Consider the following 23,181-nt stretch of genomic DNA (forward strand, 5'->3'; position numbering starts at 1 on the left):
TGGAATCATTTTAAAATATCTGTTGTTTATGTAACTCTTTGCCAGGTGTGTTGTATAAGAATAGTCCCTTCGTTCAATTTGTCAAAGACAAATTACTCAAACAAAATTACATAAAAATATGAGACACTAAAACTCAGTATTCTGTGAAATGATTCACTCAGTGACTCCTATAGCTTTTCAAAGTACAGAGCAGCCAGTGGGGTATAGAGAAGATCAGTGACATCTTCAGGTGTAAACCAGTGATCTTAGTACCTACCTCAAGGGACTTTTGGTGAAGGTTAAATGCAGTAATGCATATGAGCACTGTTGGCACGGCGCTGGAATGAAGTGGCTGCTCAATACATTTTAGCAGAGTCTATTTCAGCTGAACCTTTGTGTTTAGCTCAAATTTGGTCTATATTTTGCATAGACAGAAATATATGTATATAGGCAATTTAGGAGAAATGATAGTAATGTTAATTTTTTTAACATCTTTATTGCGGTATAATTGCGTTACAATTTTGTGTTAGTTTCTGCTGTATAACAAACTGAATCAGCTCTATGTATACATATATCCCCATATCCCCTCCCTCTTGTGCCTCCCTCCCACCCTCCCTATCCCACCCCTCTAGGTGGTCACAAAGCACCAAGCTGATCTCCCTGTGCTATGCAGCTGCTTCCCACTAGCTAGCTATTTTACATTTGGTAGTGCATATATGTCCATGCCACTCTCTCACTTCGTCCCAGCTTACCCTTCACCCTCCCCATGTCCTCAATTCTGTTGTCTATGTCTGTGTCTTTATTCCTGCCCTGCCCCTAGGTTCATCAGAACCATTTCTTTTTTCTAGATTCCATATATATGTGTTAGCATATGGTATTTGTTTTTCTCTTTCTGACTTGCTTCACACTGTATGACAGACTCTAGGTACATCTACCTCACTACAAATAACTCAATTTCATTTCTTTTAATGGCTGAGTAATATTCCATTGTATATATGTGCCACATCTTCTTTATCCATTCATCTGTTGATGGATACTTAGGTTGCTTCCATGTCCTGGCTATTGTAAATAGTGCTGCAATGAACATAGTGGTACATGACTCTTTTTGATTTACTGTTTTCTCAGGGTATATGCCCAGTAGTGGGATTGCTGGGTCATATGGTAGTTCTACTTTTAGTTTTATAAGGAACCTCCATACTGTTCTCCATAGTGGCTGTATCAATTTATATTCCCACCAACAGTGCAAGAGGGTTCCCTTTTCTCCACACCCTCTCCAGCATTTATTATTTGTAGATTTTTTGATGATGGTCATTCTGACCGGTGTGAGGTGATACCTCATTGTGGTTTTGATTTGTATTTCTGCAGTGATTAGTGATGTTGAGCATCTTTTCATGCGTTTGTTGGCAATCTGTATATCTTCTTTGGAGAAATATCTATTTAGGTCTTCTGCCCATTTTTGGAATGAGTTGTTTGTTTTTTTTGATATTGAGCTGCATGAGCTGCTTGTATATTTTGGAGATTAATCCTTTGTCAGTTGCTTCATTTACAAATATTTTCTCCCATTCTGAGGATTGTCTTTTCATCTTGTTTATGGTTTCCTTTGCTGTGCAAAAGCTTTGAAGTTTCATTAGGTTCCATTTGTTTATCTTTGTTTTTATTTCCATCTCTCTAGGAGGTGGGTCAAAAAGGATCTTGCAGTGATTTATGCCATAGAGTGTTCTGCCTATGTTTTCCTCTAAGAGTTTTATAGTGTCTGGCCTTGCATTTAGGTCTTTAACCCATTTTAAGTTTATTTTTGTATATGGTGTTAGGAAGTGTTCTAATTTCATTCTTTTATAGTAATGTTAATTAAAGAAAATTAAATGAGTTCAAAAGTCTCATTTTTTCTTTATACAAAATAGCATCTGGGTGGTTGTTAGTTTTAAGCTACCAGTTGAGTCAATAAAATGCACATTTTAGGATTTATATATCTTACTAGGTACTTCTCAGGGTCAGGAAAAATAAGTCTTAGAAAAAAATAAATTAAAATCAGCCTTTAGTTCTGTGACTAAATGAGCAATCTTCTACCATAACTTTAAAAATATATGTATAGCCCATAAATTATTATTTTAACTTGGAATTAACCTTCTAACTCAAATTTAAAATTAAACATAAATCCTGAATTTTTAGCTGTCCTACTCTGCACAAATGATTAGATAATGACTGTGTTTTCATACTTATTTTTATTGATTTATTTATTTTTTCCGGTATGTGGGCCTCTCACCAATGTGGCCTCTCCCGTTGTGGAGCACAGGTTCCGGACGCACAGGCCCAGCGGCCATGGCTCACGGACCCAGCCGCTCCGTGGCATGAGGGATCCCCCCGGACCGGGGCACGAACCCGCGTCCCCTGCATCGGCAGGCGGACTCTCAACCACTGTGCCACCAGGGAAGCCCCTTCATACTTATTTTTAGTGTACACGTATATCTATCTACATTTGAACACACTGATTTATCGCTAAATGTCAAATGGACAATGAAGTAATAGATAAAATGCAATTCTCTGAAGGAATGATTTAATGATGATATTTTGATTGTTAAAGACCAAACTGTAGAGTGAGTTGTAAAGGAAAACATTTGGAATGGTTAAAAATTGATGTCGCCTTATTTTTATGATAAGCATCAAAGTACAGTATCCAGTGCAGTACACATCCAATACCTTTCAACATTACTTCGTCCTTTACCTGGTGAAATGACTTACCATTTGCTGCGGTCTTATAGTTGTTTATGAGCAAAATATTTTTTTTTTATCACCCTGGAAGGTAGAAAAAGGAAGTTAGTAATGAGACCACCTCTGCTGAGCCTTTTGATTATTTGACATTTTAAAAATAGGTTTCTATTATGACATGGAAAAATACCTTGAAAGAGGGAATATATAGATATTGGTGTATGTATATATATATATATATATATATATATATATATATAGTATAAAAAGATGGAGTAAATAATATCTGGGGGTTCTTTCTCTAAAATCCTAAAAGAGTTTCTTCCTGTAAGACATAGTTTGAGAATTGAAAATATCTTATTTCTTTGTAAGCTAAGATAGGTTGTCATATTCATTATTTGCTTAATTTATACCATTCTGTTGGCACCAAATCTGATAAAACAAAAGTTAATCAACCTTTTTGGAATTTAGCTCTTCTATATACCCATTTTGTGAGCTCTTGAATGAGGTCGTATCTACTTTCACTTGATCTGTATTGATGGTATTTCTAAAAATGTTTAACAATAAACCCCATGGAAACTAAATGGAGGTCTCACAGCTGCTATTTTTTAACCAGTAAAAAGTCTCTTCTCATTCATATTTTCTTAAAATCTTATAAGGAGGAACTCATCAAATTTATATGCAAAGTAGAATGTTGCTATTTTGCTTTATTGTTTAGTGAAATTAAGAGACAACAGCTTTATTTTATTACCAACTAGAAGAAACCCACGTCTGAGTCTCAACTGTCTCCAATTCCAGAAGGAAGAAGAAATTACAATGCATACAAAGACGCTCCATATTAGGTTTTAGGCTGCTGGATCACTTGTGTTTTACAGTTGGTTATACTTGAATACGTATTCAAGAAGTTGGTGAGAAGTAGAGTTGATTTGTTTTGAAACTTAACTGTGGTAAGAATGAGATATTAACCCTGAAGTGCCATGTGGAATTAAGGCATCATGTCATTAAGTTATCCTTGGCTTTGTAGCATGTAGCAGAGTACCATGCAGGGTTGCAACAGAGGATAGAATGGAGCCCTGGGCTCTTCTCTTAGTTCCTCTTTGAAATCCAGAGAGGTGAACATTCACTTTTATTTGTTTTTGTTTTTTTCTTCAATGCTTATTTTTAAAATAGCAATGAAATAATAGAGTCTCTAAACTGTCAGTTCATAAGTATTTAATGAAGTCCCTCCAGGTGTCCAGCACTGAAGCAGGCATGTTAGAGATAGAAAGAACTAATCAGCATGACTTGTTTCTTGACTAGGGTTGCCAGATAAAACACAGGACACCCAGTCACATTTGAATATCAGATAAACAATGATTTTTCTTTTAGTATAAATATGTCCCATGTAATATCTGCTAAATCTGTTTTACTGGCTACATGTGAAACCCTCTTCCTCCAGAAACTCACAGGGCAGTGAGAGAAGTAACTTACATATATTAAATCCTTAGGGAGGAACATAAAACAGCATGTAAGGAAGTTCGAAATTGTGTAGTTTAGGTCAGAACTTCATAGTTTTTGTTTTGTTTTTCCTCCTGTGGCATAAATCATAGATGGCCCTAGTGAGAAGCATTAAGGCCTATAGCATAAATTTTGAGTTATGGTAGCTCCTGGTTATTTTCTTCCATTTCTTTCAATTCAAGAAAGCAAATGTGGGCTTCCCTGGTGGCGCAGTGGTTGGGAGTCCGCCTGCCGATGAGGGGGACATGGGTTCGTGCCCCGGTCCGGGAGGATCCCACATGCCGCGGAGCGGCTGGGCCCGTGAGCCATGGCCGCTGGACCTGTGCGTCCGGAGCCTGTGCTCCGCAACGGGAGAGGCCACGGCAGTGAGAGGCCCGCATATAGCAAAAAAAAAAAAAAAAAAAAAGCAAATGTAAAAACACTTAACGAGAGTGTCTTTATTATAGAGATAATCCTGAAGCTACCCTAGTCTTTAAATAAATTTTTAAAATAAATTTTTCAAAAGTACCTTTCAGCTATTATTAGTAACAAATTACTTGCATACCCGATTTTGTCACATGTGTGTTGTTAAGAAGTCTCACATCTTATTTATATTTATTTTTGGCCACGCTGTGCAGCGTACGGGATCTTAGTTCCCCAAGCGGGGATCGAACCCGTGCCCCTGCAGTGGAAGTGCAGAGTCTTAACCACTGGATGGCCAGGAAAGTCCCGTCACGTTACCTTTTGATGTCATAGAATGTCCTGATTCCCCCCAAGACCAGTGTGAATCAGAGGAGTTAGAAAAAGTATCATCAGAAAGATTGGATTTGAATGAGGTCTCGAAAGCATAGACAGAATGCTGTAAGTGGCAGAGTGTGAAAAGTTTGCAGTAGACCCAGCAGGGTAGCCAATTCTCAGCCAATAGAATGACCAGAACAAGAGGTTACCCCAAAACAGAAATACCCTCTCAGCTTCCTCAAGTCATTGAAAATCAATGGAGGGGTTACCTCAAAAATCCTCATTTGACAAAGCAGTGCATTTTAGACAAAGACCTAAACCGTTGGGAAAGACACAGCTGTGTCTTCCTATCTGTTCACAGCTTCTCTGTCTATTCTGTTGTATTTTAATTGCTAAACAGCGTTTAAGAAATTAGATTTATAATGAAATTAAACTGTTAATATTTTAAATTCTCAAATGAGTTTGAGAGTTTGAGAAATGACATTTTCATGTAAAGCCTTCAGAGCAGTGAGAGTTATTTGGGAAACTTTCTCTAACCTCCAGAGTGTCTCAAAATATTTACAGTATCATGAACAAGATTATTACTTATTTTTCAAAATAATCCCTGTAAATAATCAGTTGAACTTTTCAAATGTTGCGCTTTATCTCGTATCTCAATGTTCTAAATAGATTGTCTGGAAAATATTGAAAACATATTAAAAGTAGCAATTGTTTAATAAGATGACAATGTTTTGGTACATTCTTACTATGTAAAGTAATGAAGCTCAGGCCCTGTGAGTCTGTGGGCCATAGATTTTCATCATCAGTGTGTAGCTTTCCAATGTTGCCTTTGGATATTATTTGTCAGTTCAAAAATTCTGCTGCTTATTGCTTAATCCCACTTGGAAACCATAAATAAGATAGGAAATAAGATTTGCCATGTGAAATAGAACATGGCTGGCAAAATCACCTAGACTATATCAAAATAGTAAAAATGTATCACGAAAAATAATAAATTTCCACAACATAGCATGGATCTATCTAGTTGTTGCACATGTCTGGGTTCCAGTGGTTGTTTTAGAACGTTTCTGTTTTTTTTTAATTACACACATACACACACACACAGAGGCACGTGCATGCATACACACCAACTAAATATTTGTATGTACTATCCTCATTTTACAAAGGGGGGTGAAGGTTCAGAGAGGTGGAACGCCAGCCTGATATCCCAGAACTTGTATGGGGAGTAATATTGAATTCAGTTTTTCTGGTTTCATGTATATTCTTTCTTACATGCCATCTTTCTTTTTGAACTCTTGAAGAGAATTTAGATGTTAAAGTATCCATTATCAAAATGAAATTATACCAAAGAAGCCATAGATGTGCAAGTGGTGACCACTTTTAATCCCTATGGAAGCTGGTAAAATAATCTTGTAAGATTTTGAGCGTGTACATGTGTCTTCAGAGATCTGTCTGACCCCTGCAATGTCCACCATGATGACAAAGAAGCACCCTTGTCTTTGTTCCATCTTCAAACAATGACCTGGCAAAGATGCCAAACAAAGATGTGGTTTGCTTAGGAGTTGGTCCAAATATCCCTGCCCTAGTGGATCACATTTTGCTTTGTCATGTATAATGTGGCCAATCATTTCTTGTTCAGTGTACTATAAATAAGCAGGGCAAAGGGACAGCTGGTCTGTTTTTCTTCTGATTGTGTTCACTATACTGTTCTAAATTTAAAGTCTGGCACTGGCCCATTCTTAGAGTTTATTATGAAAAGCCGCCTTAAATGTACGTAATCCATTAATATAACTTTCCTCTCAGTTAGATAACTATTATAATGATACTAAAGGTGTCTAAAGTGAAATTTTATATTACTTTTGAGGAAGGATAATTTTCGTGAGTATGAAGTACAACCTTATAATCAGAAAGTCATCACAGATCCCAGAGGGAGAGTGACTAGGAGCAGAATCAAGAACTTCAGAGCTGTAGGAGGCAGATTCTAGAAAACACATTATTTTCCTGAACACAAAATTTGTATACTCCTTTGTTCTCCCACTCCCCTATTTTCCTAATAGGGCAGCTGTAACTTCTAAAAATGTTTCTGTCAAACCAGATATCGATACAACCAACTTAGTTTTCAATTTTATTTTCTGTTATCATGCGATATCAGAAATTGCAGGTATAATACAATATTAGAAAAGTGGTAGGAAAAATATTTGTGGGAAGTAATTTCAGATACATCTTCTTGAGACAGTTTATTTAGAGCACATGGCACAGTGCCTAGAACATGCACAAAAATGTCAGCTATTATAATAACACTTTGTTTTAACAATTTTGCTTCCTTAGCAGTGTAATGACAGCCTTTGTTGACACCCTTACCCAGGATTATAGGATTTGTAGATAACAAAAGATGGTGTGTGTGTGTGTGTGTGTGTTTGTGTGTGTGTGTGTGTGTGTGTGTGTGTGTGTGTGTGTATAGTCATGTTTTTCTGTTCTTACTAAAATCTCTTAGGAAAGATGGTAGTTATTCATGTCTTAACCATCCTACTGCTTTGACGCTAAGAGATGTTTTAAATGTAATTCAGGAAGTTGGTTGCTGACAGATGATCTCCTTTGTGTATGTCAGTGGGAATGTTTTAATCCTATCTAATTTTAGGCTTTCTTTAGTTATAAATAGTTTGTTCCTGAGGATCAAGGTGAAATGCCTCTGTGCTAAGAAGTTTCCTGGAGACACTTGTGCAGTGATATTTGAGAGTCCTTTGCTTATATCTCGTGTTAAATAGTTTGGACCTCTCTCTAGGTGCTTCTGTGATCTGGCTTCTGCCTTCCCCTCCAGCCTGATATCTTATTACTCCCCAGCGCTTACGTTAGTGCTCCCAAAACACAGAAGTGTTTGTAGTTTCTCTACTGTTTTCAACTGTCTGCTTTTGCTCACAGGATCGTCTCTGCCTAAAATGCCTGTCCACACTAACCTCCACCTCTGATCCAAGACTCAATTCAGCCATAAATTCCCCAGGAAGGCTGTGCTAAAATGTTCCCAACTAGAAGACATCAGCTGCTCTCCTCTGTGTCTGGCCATACCATTTTTAATTTTAGTTATATTTACATTTTATTATAATTATCTGGCTTCTCTGCCTTTGCCTTTTCCTCTGCCTTCTGCCTAGATGCGCATTTTGTGGATGAGAAAACTAACCCCAACCCTAACTCTAACCCTTCCAGGAAAAAGACTGATCTATGACACAGTGGAGTATGTGTAATTTCAACATATTTGGTGTTGGTGGTCCATATATTTATATAATTATTCACATTCTTTTAAACTTTGTGTGTGTGGTGGGGAGTTCTTTTTGGCTTTTTGGGGTGGATGTTGATGGTGAGCTCTGTTAAGGCAGACCATTCACCTGCTTAATGAAGACATCATGAATCTTAAGAAGTTACTTCCTCAAGCCCTTTTTGTCTTCTCATTATACTCCTAAGTGCTCTTTCACTATTTTGTTTCTTCTCACGTGCTACTTTACATTGCTAGAAGGATTTTCTTAAGGCTTATGATCATGTCACCTACATGCCCTTAAATAAATAATTAAAATGTAGGCATGTCACAGCTTAGTATTCTCTGCCTATTACAATCTGGCCCCCGCCTACCATTCTGGCTCACTTTTCCAAATGCCCTCAATCCAATTTGGTTCCAGTGAAGTTGAACTTTTCAACACACTCCATCATTCATGCTGTCCCCTCAATTTAGGACACTGTTTCTTCTCTTATTACAAAACCAACTTCTGTCAATATTTTAAGGCCTGGTTAATGTCTTCTCTTTTATATAGCCATTACTGAGGTTTCTACCTACAGGCAGTTTCTTTCTTTTCTGTCCAGACTGCTTCATATATACTTAGCTTGTGGGATTTTACTCCCCCCTCCCTTGTATTATAATTATGTTTGTGCTTCTCACATAAACTCCTAGAACTTGTTTTCCCCAACTGATACATGGAGAAAAGCATATGGATCATATGTGTAATAGTAATTCTTTTAATTTTAAGTAACAAGTATGACTCAAAAAGGGACCATACTGGAGGGATAATGAGCTATTTTATGGACCCAACTTGGACCTTCCCCAAACTATAATGAGCAGCCAAGAAACCCATTTAAAGCGAATAGGCGGGCTTCTCTGGTGGCGCAGTGGTTGAGAGTCCGCCTGCCGATGCAGGGGACATGGGTTCATGCCCTGGTCCGGGAGGATCCCACATGCTGCAGAGCGGCTGGGCCCGTGAGCCATGGCCGCTGAGCCTGTGCATCCGGAGCCTGTGCTCCGCAACGGGAGAGGCCACAACAGTGAGAGGCCCGCGTACCGCAAATAACCAACTAAATAAATAAATAAAACAAATAGGCTTCTCTCTCTGATCTCAGCTGTTCTGTGCACATCTCTCAATCTTTCTTGCTGCAGACCTGTTTTCTCTGCCTTTTCTATCCATACAGTAGAGACTACTTAACTGGAGCTCCCACTTGTTCTCAGTTACAAGTGTCCTTGATTTTCAGTTCCCCCTAAACAGAATCTGATTGGTCATTTTGGTCAGGATCAAACATAGCCTACTGGCCCCGGCCACTTATTTCCAAGCAGCTGTGAGCATAAGAGCCTAGAGGCAAAGGAAAGGGTTATCAAACGTTCACCTGGGTGGGTTTAGAGTAAAGGATATAATTAGAGAATTGTGTTGATAGTGCTCTGAGAAGACACAAAAATGTATCTATTATAGGATTGCTGTGAGGATCAAATATGATAATTTGTGGTAGAAGAAGTATAGCATGTAGTACCTATGGTCAGACTATCTGGATTTGAATCCCTGCTCTGCCGTTCATCAGCTTTATGGCCTTGGGATGCCCTGATGCCATTCGTCAGCTTAATCTCTGTTTACCGTAGCTTCTTCATTTGTCAAACTGGAAAAGTATAATAGTAACTAATTATAACGTTGTGAACATGGAGTTCTGAAGTGTAAATCCCTATCACAGAAATTGGCATATGATGATCACTCAATAAATACTACTTATTGTTAAAAAATTACTTGCGTAGTTGCTAATCTATCATTTGCATGAAGTAAAGGTTTGTTTCCAACCTCTTATACTTGCCTTTATTAAACTATAATTTCTTGAGAGTAAGGACTCTACATTGTACACTGCTGTATCTGTCGTAGCATATAACGTGGTTTCTTACACATTTTAGACACAGTAATTGGATGGATGGATGGATGGATAGATCAATAGATGGATGGAAAGAAGAAAAGAAGGGGGGAGAGAGAGAGGGACAGAAGGAGGAAAGAATAAAACTAACCGTTAAATGCACTTCGAATTAGAAAAGCAGATTTGGCTGCTTTGTTCATAAAGGATACCAACCCACAAACTTGGGGGCAGAATAGATAAAGTAATACAACATATATCTGACATAGTGATAACTGACTGTGCTCTGCTCTACAGATCAAAATACTAGCTATGACTGTCTGGTAGTGAGATAAGATCGATTTCTCAGTTTTGTGATTGACTGAATATAGCAACTGATGGTTGCTATATTCAGATGGTTGTTACAACACAGCCTTGTGTTGTAGCTGTACCCAATTAAAACCACTAGATACCATAATTAAGATTACTGAAAGTTTCATTAAGACGTTACTTAATTAACAGGTTATTTGCTGTATGATCTTTAAAAATCTATCAAATGGTATGTTTTATTAAACTACAGATTCTATTGAGCATTTTCTTTTAAGCCATTTCAGATGTAGTCTGCAAAAGTTATTGTTGACTTGCTAAGTAATTAGTTGCAGTGTAGATTCCATTTTTGTTACTGCCCAGAAAACATTAATTAAATACTTGGGCCTGATTAGATTGTCTGCCCTTGGGATGTAGATGTGTAAAATCACCAGAATGGAAGGGAGTGGCAGGGCAGTTTTTTATACAGCAGTGGACTTGGGATTAGGCAAAAGCAAGTTCATGCCTGTGCTGTTACCTCACTAGGATGGTCAAGGCAAACACAGCCTGCAGAATAACACTGATTGACCATAGCTCCAGAATTGGCAAGGATAGATATTTCCAAGGTCAGGAAGATGACATGATTAGTGGAAGGGACACGTACACTGAGAACAGATAAATCTGATTTAAGATCCAGATCTGTTGCTTTTTAACTGTATGACTCCAGGCAGGTCCTTGAATCTCTCTACTATGCTTCAGTTCCTTCATTTATTCAGGAGTAGGCAAACTTTTTCGATAAAGAGCCAGATAGCAAATATTCTAGGCTTTGCATATCACATATGGTCTCTCTCACGTATTCTTTGTTTGTTTGTTTGTTTGTTTTAAACAACCCTTTAACAATGTTAAAACCATTCACACCTTGAGAACTGCACAAAAATAGGCTGCTGGCTGGTTTTGGCCCAGGGGCAGTTTTCTGACCCCATATGATTGTATTATTGAGATTTCACTTTTAAGCAGCAAATACCGGGCTCAGAGAAGTGCTCTATAAGTCTCCCAAGTATCAATGACGCTAAATCTTTTGGTCAGCTTGAATTGTGCCATACCTATTATTATAAAGGTGACCCGACTCTGTTCCCATTTGTGCCTCAGGATTCTCAGCTGTACACAGTTTATGGCTCTTGCTACCTGCCTCCCTAGTGCTTTTAACACAGACCTATATAGTCAATATACAGCCATTTATAGTTTCTCCTGTCCCAACCCTGCTAGCCTTATTTCTCTCTCTACTTTTTGCTCCCAGGGTTTCAACCATTATGAATTACTTGCTATTCCCTATATACAAGATTTTCTTATACTTTTCCACAAGCTGTTCCTTGTGATAGGACCGCCTCACTTTCTCTGTTGAGAAGTTTCTACATGCACATCAGTTCTTATCTGCGACATCACCTCTTCAAAGTAGCTTCCCGTGATCCTATCCACCATCAATCCATGTTCCTCCCCAAATCCATCTCTCAGTCAGGGTTGGGACATTTCCATGTGATTCTGTCTCACTGTGTTCACACCTCTCATACTCTGATCACACTGCATTATAACTGCCAATAGTCTGTCTTACCTACTAGGCTGAAAAGTCTTGGAAGCCAAGGATTTTGTTCTTTACCCCTCTGTATACCCAGCACCTAGGACAGCACCTGACTCAGTTGATATTCAGAAACTTATTTAGGGTTGCCAGATAAAATACAAGATACCAGTTAAATTTGAATTTCAGATAAACTATGAATTTTTTTACTACAATTATATTATTACATAGGACACTCATACTAAAAAAAATCATTGTTTATCTGAAATTCAAATTAAATTGGATGCTGTGTGTTTTTATCTGCTAAATTTGGAAACCCTAGTTTGTGAATGAATAAATGAATGAATGCCATTCTTTTCTGTATTAAGCAATAAATCATTTTTATTTATGCAGTTTTCAGATTAGTATGCCATATTAGAAAATTTCATCAATGTGTCATTAAATCCTTGATTGCACTTTGAAAGCATGTTTTTATATTAACAACAGAGAGACTTAATCACTATTAAGAGATAACTGTTAATCCTTGGGGAACTTTCCAGATTAATAGAAGAAGCATGGCAGTTATGATGGTTTATCAGTAGGTAAACAAGAATGAATAAAACCTATTGAGATTAGGCATGCTATAATAATAATAACCATAATGGCAATAATAAATTATGAAAAATATTATAGAGAAAAAATTTGTTTCCCAATTTCTAGTGGATATATTAAAAATGCAATCTCAAAGCAATATTAAATACATATTAATTATTATATACATACATGTATATCTATATGAAATGTTTTCTGTATACAAATAGAATTGGTAACTTAACCTTTTAAGAGCTCCAAAGTGTCAACCTAACTGTGGGTAAGGGTGTTAAGAAGCCGATGTCCCTGCTCAGAAAATACCTTCCTTGGTTTGTCATCTAGTCCCTATAATTGCTGCCAATGAAAACGGGGCAAAAGGCAGTGTTGTAAGTGACACTGGGAAGATACCGTGTCAAGTATTTTTACTTGCCCCATCTACAAAGCTGGTATCTCTTCAGTGTGATCAGACTGGGCCAGCATGAGTTAGCTCTAGCTCTGCTAGTTGGGGATGGCTATGGGATGAGGCTTGAGGGGTGGCCCAGGGATGGACAATAGCTACCTATGCACTCAGTACAGACTAGGCCTTCCAAGAGAGTGAAAGACCTCATCAGCCTCTCTACCCAAAAATTGCTTGTAAGAGTTAATTTCCATTATTTCATATATTTACTTTTAAAAATATTTATTTTATGATGGGTAATTCAGGTACATAGTATAAAATTCAAAAGCTACAGAAGTAATCTCCCTCTTTCCTCTACCCTTTAATCATACATTCTCTTCCTGGATATAATTACTTTTTCTAATGCATCCTAAAATAATTCCTACATTTTAATGTATGCTTACTTGTGTGAGTGTGTGTGTGTGTAATTTATATAAATGAAAGCATATTATACATGGTTCTGCACTATGGTCTTTTCACTCAAGATATCCTGGAGATCATATTCATATAGGTTCTCTTCAGTTCTTTTAATTTTATTAATATTCCCTTGTCTTACTGTAGAAAATTTTATTTAGTCAATCCTACATTGGTAGATATTTAGGTTATTTCCAACATTATTATACACAATGCTCTTGTAACATCCTGTTAATGTCATTATTTCCCCAAACCACGAATATGTATGTGAGATAAATAATTGCAAGAAAAATATTTAAAAATAGTGCTAAATTGTTATACAAAGCTGAATTGTCTGCAAAGGTTATACTAGATTGTTTTCCTACCAGTAGTGTATTCACATGCATTTGCATTTCTCTCACTGTAATAAGTTCAATACCCTGTTTGTTTTTTCTAACCAACGCCAACTGAGGCGTTTAAATTTTAGGCAGTGGTTTGACTTTAGCACTTTTTATTCAAATTGGCCTTATTATACACATAGCCATGACTTTCCTTTCTTTATCCATTAAGTTGTTTCTTCATTTATTTTTGATTCAAAGTTTCTTCTGTTTATTTTTGATTCAAAGTTAATCTTTGATTTGGATGAAATTATAGCATATTAGGTTAATTGAAGAATTTTGTTTAGAGAGCTAGCTCTTTATTCAAATAATACAGAATATGAAATATTTGATGAGCAAGTACCAAAAGAAAGCGATCTTTTACAGTTTATTTTAAAATTCTAGATATTTCTTTTCCCTAAAAGAGCCCAATTAAAATCTCAATATAATTTTTACCAGTCAAAATAATGATTTTATAGACATTTATTACATAGTTCTTGACTTCTGATCATGAGACTCTATTGTTTCAAATGAACATGTCTGATTTCTATGTGAAAATACATTTTTAGTCACAGCTAAAAAAATGGTACTGTGAAAATCTATGCCTTAATATTCCGCTTACATATTCAGATGGTAGATCACAATTACAAGATTATGATACCTTTTTTTATCTAAAGAAATATCCTTTGATTTGGGATGAATTGTTTCAGGAGCATTGAAAACCATAATAATTATTAGAACTTTTAAAAAGTGTTCCATGTTGGTAAAACTAATTACAGAGGAGAACAGAGCAGTGATTTCAATCACCGTTTCACATCTGAAAAATGAAACAGAGAATGGGACATTTTCTCAAGGTCACCCACTAAGTTGGCAATAGAACAATGAGACACTCTTCTGGCATGTTGTCTAGAATTCTTTATAGGAAAGGACATCCTCCTGGCTTGAAGGCACTTTATAAAGGCAATAATCCTTTGAAATATGTGACCAAGGAAATTAACATTCATTTCAAACATGCATCAGTTGAAGTTTTAGTACGTTTTTACCAGTCATCATTTGAATATGTTTTTTCCTGTATTTTAAAAATAGCAAAACAATTGAAGAATCAGTTTTCAACTCTGTGGAATACAGATGAAACAAAGAAAAAGGAAAATACCACGCATTATTTTATTCTTGAAAGTACTCATGACCCATGAAACACCCATGAAATAATTTGTCTATTAATGTCTTCTCCTGAAATTCCAACTTTATTTGGCCAGCTACATTACAAAATTACATGCATCATTATCTGAAAAGAAAAAACAGCTATTAGATTTATTGATCTCTTAATCCATATTATATTACAAAGTATGGTTCAAAGAAGAGGAAGCATAGTGTTAAGAAGAAAGTGAGTGTTTGACTTGAGTAAATGAATAGAACATCTATTATAATGTACTCCAGGTTTGACTTTTTAAAAAATTTTAATTAGAGTAAAATTCTTTCTTCTTTTTTCCTCTTCAATGAAAATACCTGTAAATCGTTCAGAAATAAACCAAATAGGCCCCTAAGGAAACAATGGCAATGTAATATCTAAATCTGTACTTCTGAACAACTAATAAAATAATAATAAGGAATAAATGAGAACAACAAACTCTTCTTTCTCTCCATAAAATACACTCTAGGGAGACATTCTTTAAATTTGTAAGACTCTACCAAAGAGTTTAATATTTGAAGCCAGAACACAAAGTAAATACCATTTGTACTCTAGCAACGATAACAACAGCAAAACACTGGGACTCGGAATTTCTTCTGTGGTTCTTATCGTAGTTACAATAGAATGGACAGAGAATTATCTTTAATGACTAGATAGAAGAGCAAATGCCATCAATCATGTCAACATTCAGAGGAATCACATACGGAATATGGAAGCAATATGGATTATGCTGAAGTCAGTTCAGTTTATGGCACAAAGGGAGCACAACAGAAAAGAAATAGCAATATATGTCCCTCTGCCATTGCTTTTCCATCCCCTTTCACTTACACTAATTCCATGTATTAGGTTGAAACATGAAATTGCCAATAATTGGCCATTTTAACCTGCAAAAACAGCAATCTCTTTGGTTCAATCTAATAAAAGTCTATGTTCATTGTTATTGAAGCATGCCATAGAATGCAGAGTTCATAAGTCACATCCAAAATTCACTGTGCCGGGGCTTCCCTGGTGGCGCAGTGGTTTAGAGTCCGCCTGCCGATGCAGGGGACACGGGTTCGTGCCCAGGTCCGGGAAGATCCCACATGCCGCAGAGCGGCTGGGCCCGTGAGCCATGGCCGCTGAGCCTGCGCATCCGGAGCCTGTGCTCCACAACGGGAGAGGCCACAACAGTGAGAGGCCCGCGTACCGCAAAAAAAAAAAAAAAAAAAAAAAAAAAAATGCACTGTGCCATCGACCCAGCAGAAGTAATATGAAAAAGGAATGTGAAAATTGAGTTCTTCTAAATTCATCACTCTATTTATTGTGACCTTGCATGCGTGTAGATCCAAAAGGATTTGCATTCTCTCAGAAAGTGAATTAATGCAGTGAATGGAAATATACACCTATGTTACCGGAAAGGATAAACTTTGGAGTTACTTTATTGGTAACACTTATCATTGCTCTGCCTAGAGAAACATCCTCTTTGAGGTCATGTCATGAGTCCCTGTTACCAATGAAAAAGCAGAGACTGCCTTGGGTGGACTCTGGAAAATGTATCTAGTTCAAACTCAAGTCTTTGTTCGTCATGAGTTGACAAATATTCCTGATAATACATTGATTTTTATGCATTTGTTTTTTCATTACTCCTATATTCTACATTGGAAGGTTCTAAAGGGCAGAGATAATATTTTCTGTTTAGATATATTCTTTAACATTTGGATTTCCATACAGTAACATTTACTTTAATAAGTGAAAAGGACATCAGTGTTCTAAAATGACTCATCTAGGGCTTCCCTGGTGGCGCAGTGGTTGAGAGTCTGCCTGCCAATGCAGGGGGCATGGGTTCATACCCTGGTCCGGGAGGATCCCACATGCCGCGGAGTAGCTGGGCCTGTGAGCCATGACCTCTGAGCCTGCGCGTCCGGAACCTGTGCTCCGCGATGGGAGAGGCCACAACAGTGAGAGGCCCGCATACCGCAAAAAAAAAAAAAAATTAAACTGACTCATCTAAAATTATTTCCTCAATACTTTATTTCATACAAATTGTTTCCTCTGTTTGTGCTTTCCACCGAATTTTTAAGATTTTATTAATATGGTAAAGGAAAAAAGTTTCCCTTAGTCAATCTCTTTTGAAAAGTAGATCCTTGGACTAGTCTACAGGATCTGAATGATGGGACCCTGCCTTCCTTTCTGGTTTCTCCTGGCCCCTGCCTTCTTTTACTCTATCCCTGAATTTCAACCTTCTTTTTTTTATAATAAGTTATTTCCTACCTCGGGGTTACTGCATTGCTTTTCTTTCCCTGACTCATCTTGCTAATTCAACTCATTTGTGGGGGGGGGTCTTAATTTTTAATGTCCCCAAAAAGGCTATCTGTCCTCTGAATTTCAAAATGACATCCTCTCTATTAGATCTCTGTTTGCATGCTATTTGATCAGCATTTTTTTGCATACTAATTTAACTTCTGTCCCAACTAGACCATAAGGTTCAGACATTCAGAATATAATAGCCCTCAGTAAATATTTGTTAAAATAAACATTGACATTATATTCATGAAACATGTGAATATTTAAGAATAATAAAGTGTTTGAAAGATATTCACCAAGGTGTTAACCTTAGTTATCTCCTGGCACCTGGCAGATGGTATTATAGTATTTTTCTATTTTCTCTCTTTTTTGTTTGTTTAACTACATATGTTTTTCCGTGATTAGTATGTAGACATATTTCTTACGTAGATTTTTTTCCCCTTTAAAATGCTACTGAAAAATCATGGAAGTTTGCATGGATGAAAGTTTGAACTGGAATAAATAGCTCTTGGAGGAGCCACCTGCGTGTGCACAGGCATGGAGATGATAGCTGGCGTATTTTAAGGAAACAGTTATACGTCGCAGGTACAGCAGAGAATCATCTGTGTAGTGCCTGGAAAGGTGAGAGGTCAGTTAGTGGAGGACCTCGAACTCTAAATGACAGTATAGAAACGTTTCTTTTTTCTTTTGAAAGTTCTCATGCAGAGAACTGACATGACTGGATTTACGTTTGAAAATGTACAGCAAAGTGAGATATGACGTAGAGGAGGGAGAGAGTGGTGGCAAGGAGGTCAGTTATAAGGCCTGATCAGCGTTCCGGGGTAGAGATGGTGAAGGCCCAAAGTAAAGCAGTGGCTATGAGAATGCAAAGCAAGGATGGATGTAAGAGATAAGGCAAAGATAGAACTAGTAGAAGCCATCATAGGCAGTGATGGAGAAAGGAGAGTAATAAAAATGAATCCAATCTTTTGAGCCTAGGCAAATGCAAGAATGGTGATGTCATTTACCCAGATAGGGAACCCAAGGAAAACAGTGGTTTTGAGGTTAAAAGAAAATGAGTTCGGTTTTAATTAGAGGTTGCAGTGGAACTTTCGGACAAGGGTGTCCAGTAGGAGAAAGGTAAAGTTAGAAATGAAGACTTAAAAGTCATTAGTATAAAACTAACAGCTGATGCCATGCCATAGGATTATGTGAGATTTCCCCAATAAGAAGAGTTGGAGCAATCAAAAAGAAGGCCAAAAAAAAAGAATTTTGGAGAAACACCTATTTTCTAGTGAACCAAGGAAGAGGATTCAGGAAAACAAACTGAGAAGGTAGCGTCAGAAAACAATTGGGAGACTGATTTAGAATAGAATTTTAGGAAAGGAGGTTTCCTGAGAGGAACTCTGTCCAGAAGGGTAACATGCTTTCTAGATGTCAGAGGATCCTAAAGTGACAGCAATGATGATGATGATGGTGATAGTTAACATTTATTGGTTGCGTACTCTATGCCAAGCTTGGTTAGAAGACAAGTGTTTATTTGTATTAATTCATTTTACACTTAGTGTTCTGTTGGAGTGTGGGAGTTATGAATCATGTTAGAATAACTTCATGACTAAATAGGAAGTAGAGTTGGTGAATGGCCTGATACAACTTTTTTTTCACGACACTTATCTCCTCTGGGACCAAACTTTCAAATAGCACAGTTGAATTTGCCACAAACTCTGCAATTCTAGTTCAATTCTAATTAATTAATTAATTAATTAATTAACTAATTAATCAATTCTAATTAATTCAAAGTCTAATTTCAAGTGGCCCTTGGATGCTTGTTGTAGCCTATCAGTTTTGAACATCCTATGTGTTGTAGTATGATTGCCTTTGATTTTGAGATGAAAAGGATTTATTTTGTCCTAAATTTAACTGTGGACTTGAATGAGAATGAAGGGCTCTGACCCATGGTTGCTGTAAGCTGTCAAGCCATTGGAGTAATGTCACTTTCCATCAAGGCTGGCACTGAGGGAATGCTAGGACTCTGATGACAGCAGTCACATTGCTCTAGAGCTGAAAAGGGAGAGCCTCTCCTGGAACAGTTAACTTTGCGTAAACTGTTCTGCTTTGGCCTCGTACACTCTGTGTTCCCGGAGAGATATCAATGTACTATAGAGTTCCCTAGCAGCCATGAGACATGAGAGAATTGCTTCAGAAAGAGAAGAGTCAATGTAAACCCTTGCTATGGATTATTCAGATACTGACAGCGACTCTACTTTGGGGTGCAGTGATGATGAAGACTCCAGTGATGAAGTTCAGAGAATATCAGAGTCAGTGCACAGAAAACCGTATTTGCAAATATTTTTGGATATTTTTTCATGCTCTATGATTTCATTGAAAGGAATTTCTAACTCCTCCAGAAATGCTTAAAAAAAGAACACTACTAAACTGCATAGCTTTTGTTCATTAATTAATGGCAAGTTTGTGAAATATCTGTTAATTTGCCAAACAGTAGCTATTTCTGCAGTAGTACATGTTTATTAATTGTCATGCTGAAATAAACTAATATGCAGGTACAGAAATAAATGAATATGAGATTTCTATTTTTAAAGACAATGTGCATGTTAGACCTGGACTGTTACGTAGATACATGGAGCTTTACCTCCTATAAAGAAGTGTGCTGTGCTCAGAGGCAATATGTGTTTGGTGAAAGGTTTAAGTATATTAGACATTATCTTAAAATTCTATTTATAAAATTCTCTTGCCGATGTTTTTTCGAAGTCTCATATATTATTCTATTAGAAATGCTCAAACACCCCGATATGCCAAAAAGTAAAACTAAAAGAAAGCTCAGTTTTTTAAAAGGAACATTATCTCCCTCTTCTTTTCCCCATGTCTAAACTAGTATTACATGAAGCCCCTGCTACCTTGGCACATGTTCTGTGTGAAACCAGTATCATAACAGCTATGTAGATATGTTACATAGCTGTGGAGCTATTGGGACATCCCTGTTTTATGAGTATTTAATATTTCATATCTCAGTCCAAGTGATATTTGCTTTTACCGTGGTCCTTGGTCCTATAAAGGAAATAAGCACACACAGTAAGTCACAGTATTGTCAGCTTACATAAATATATTCTCTCATCAGAAGTTTCTACAGTCTCTCCTAAAATAAGGGATTAATATATGTCAATACTAGGTCAGGTAGCATTTTTCCAGGAGCAAGCTCTCTGGGTACGCAGGGACGGCATTTCCAGACACCTGCATAGGCAGCCATAGTGGCATTAAACATCTTAAGTAGAAATGCAGTAACATTGTAATGGCAACATGAGTTTGGCATTGAATGAACTTGGCATTGAATGATTTTCTATTGTTATATAACATTGTTATAAAGCAACATAGCAGGGCTATGACATACTATGGATAGGAACTCTAATAATTTGGGAATAGAAATGGTTTATTGATTTAGCTTTGCAGTTGGGCACCCATAAACATTAATGCTGCTTTTTAAAATAGTTAAATATTAAATATTTTTATACTGATGGGCAGGGAGACATTCTGAGTGCTTACTGCTCAGATGTCATCCTGCAGTAGAATGAACTTAGAATAGTTGTCAATTTAAAATCTTATAGCAGAGGGTATAGGCAGTGAACTGTTGAGAAAAGAACATGGGCTTTGGAGCCAGACAGCTCTCTGTTCAAATACCAAGACTGCGACTCATTCGCTATGTGTGTCTTTTGGTGTATTACATAACATTTATCCCCAAGTGTAAATTTCAGATAAAATACCCGCCCTCTGTTATATGCATTAACTGAGGTTTGTGCAGATTGTTTAATATAGTTCCTGATATATACTAGATGCTCAACAGATGGCAAATATTATAATCCACTGTTTAATATGCTGTTTTTTCTCCATGTTATGCATCTTTTTGTTTTGATACATGTCACATTACTAGGTACTGAGCCTGATTGTAGGCCATAACTTACAAAATTTCCTTTTTTAAAATAAAATAGTCTCAATTTCTATTGACTGTGTCACTTTTCTGATCTTTGATTTTTCACCATCTACATTTTAAAATATCTATGTATTTTCTTTTCGTTGCAAGGAAATTGCATTTATTTTGAAAGTATATGCAATTTGGACCGGACATATGATACAGTTTTAAAATGTCGGACATTTGTGATGAAAGCATTTTTTTAATTCATATGCATGGAAAATATGTTGAAAATGAAGCATTATTTTTCATATGTTGTATTTTGAAAGACTCCGTGGGCAATTTTAAGTTGTCAAGGTAGAAATATATTTTAGGGAAAGTTTGTTTTCTGTAAAGCTGTGATAGATTTTTAAAAAATACACTGGCAGCAACTTGTAGTAACATATGCTGATGTGAGCAGTCTCCTGAGAAATAAGTCGTTCATACAATTTATAAGGCACCTGATGGGCATTACTGATGACTTCTGTCTGTTGTGTTCACTTCACCAAAAATTACTGCATAGAAATAATAACGGACTTGAAAATATATTATCTATTTCTATGGAACAGAAAGAAAATCCTCACTTTGTTCTTGGGTAGTAGCATTTCATAAAATACCAGACAGCGCCTCCACAAAGGCAGTATTGGTGATGAGAAAAATTAGAAGTAATGAACGGCAGGACCCACTGCTCTCTCTGTGCTAGGCATTGTGAAAAACATCATTATTGCATTTAAGACCATTAAATGGGCACTGTTATCATTCCCATTTTTATAGATGAGGAAATTGAGGCTTTCATAAAGTGTGTATACCTTGTTTTGTAAAACTGAGAGAGTGTGTCTCCAAAGCCTGAACTCTATTCTTCCCAAGGTTTCAAGATTCCTATTCACACACTTACTAAGCAACTCATCTGTTCCAGCCATTCAGTATAAAATGGGGAGCAAAACTAGCCATGGACCCTGCCTTCATAACGTTTAGTGGAAGGAGGATAGAGCCATTAACCAACAAATAAATGCATAAATTATGAACCGTGATAGGTACTTGGATGGAGAGGTACATAAGGCCATGAGAACAGATAAATAGGGAACCCAACCTAGTTAATTCAGCATGGCATCCCTGAGGAAAGGGGCACCTAAGCCGAGATCTAAAGGGTAAGCAGGTGTGAACTGGTCAAGGAGTTGGAGAGGAAGTTCCTAGGCTTAGGGAAGGCTTGGTAAGAAGAACTCATGACAGGAAGGAGATCTTGTGTTCAGTAATTTAGAGGAGCCAGTTTGGCTGGAAGGTGGAGGATGTACGGGGGGCATTGGGAGGATCATACTGGAAATTGAAGAGACTGAAATATAAATTTTAGGATCAGAAGTGAACTTTGTATGATAGGTAGATTAAAAATATACAATAATCAATAGGTTTTTTCTTTAATAGCAACAACCAATGAGAAACAGAAATGGAAAAGGAATGCCATAAGAGAAACTGATAATATAAAACACCTAAGAATACTTTTTTAAAAAAATGCTAGGAAAAAGATTAAGTGAAAAAGATTAAGAAAGATTAAGACATAAAACTCGATCTGAAAACAGGAGAGTCATGCTGTGCTCTTGCAAGGAAAATTAATATAATCAGAAAGTTCTTCTTCTGAAATCAATGTAAAAATGTGATACAACTCTACTAGAATCCCATTGTGGGTTTCTTTAGATGTGGAAAAATGATTATAAAATCTTTATGAAATATGAGTGCTTAAGAATATCATCAAGATATTTCTGAAAAAGAATTTTGGTAGGGAAAACTGCTTTTCCAAATACTAAATACTAATAGTTACTATAAAGCAACTGTAGTGGTAGCAGCAGCATGTAGCAACAGTGAAAGACAAAAGGATCAATGGAAAAATATAGTTCAGAAGTATCTGTGAGAACTTAGTGTATTTTGAAAAAATAAAAATCCACTGGGAAAGTCTTTATTTTCAAGACGTTAAAGCCCGATATTAGAGACATATGATGTTTCAATTATGATTTTTAGATGGTTATTAACACCATATTATTTCCTATGTACATATCTCTGTAATGTATTTCAAACTTATATTTATCATTAATTATATTAGAA

At 36.7% G+C, this 23,181-nt stretch overlaps 1 protein-coding gene across 2 annotated transcripts in view; it reads left to right on the forward strand.

The window, feature by feature from the left end:
* Nucleotides 1-23,181, forward strand: part of PRKG1 (protein kinase cGMP-dependent 1) — a 1,186,243-nt gene that overhangs the window by 1,030,054 nt on the left and 133,008 nt on the right. The gene's annotated exons all lie outside the window — the stretch shown is intronic.

This window comes from Phocoena phocoena, chromosome 16 (assembly GCF_963924675.1).
Source record: "Phocoena phocoena chromosome 16, mPhoPho1.1, whole genome shotgun sequence".
Taxonomy (NCBI): Eukaryota; Metazoa; Chordata; class Mammalia; order Artiodactyla; family Phocoenidae; genus Phocoena; species Phocoena phocoena.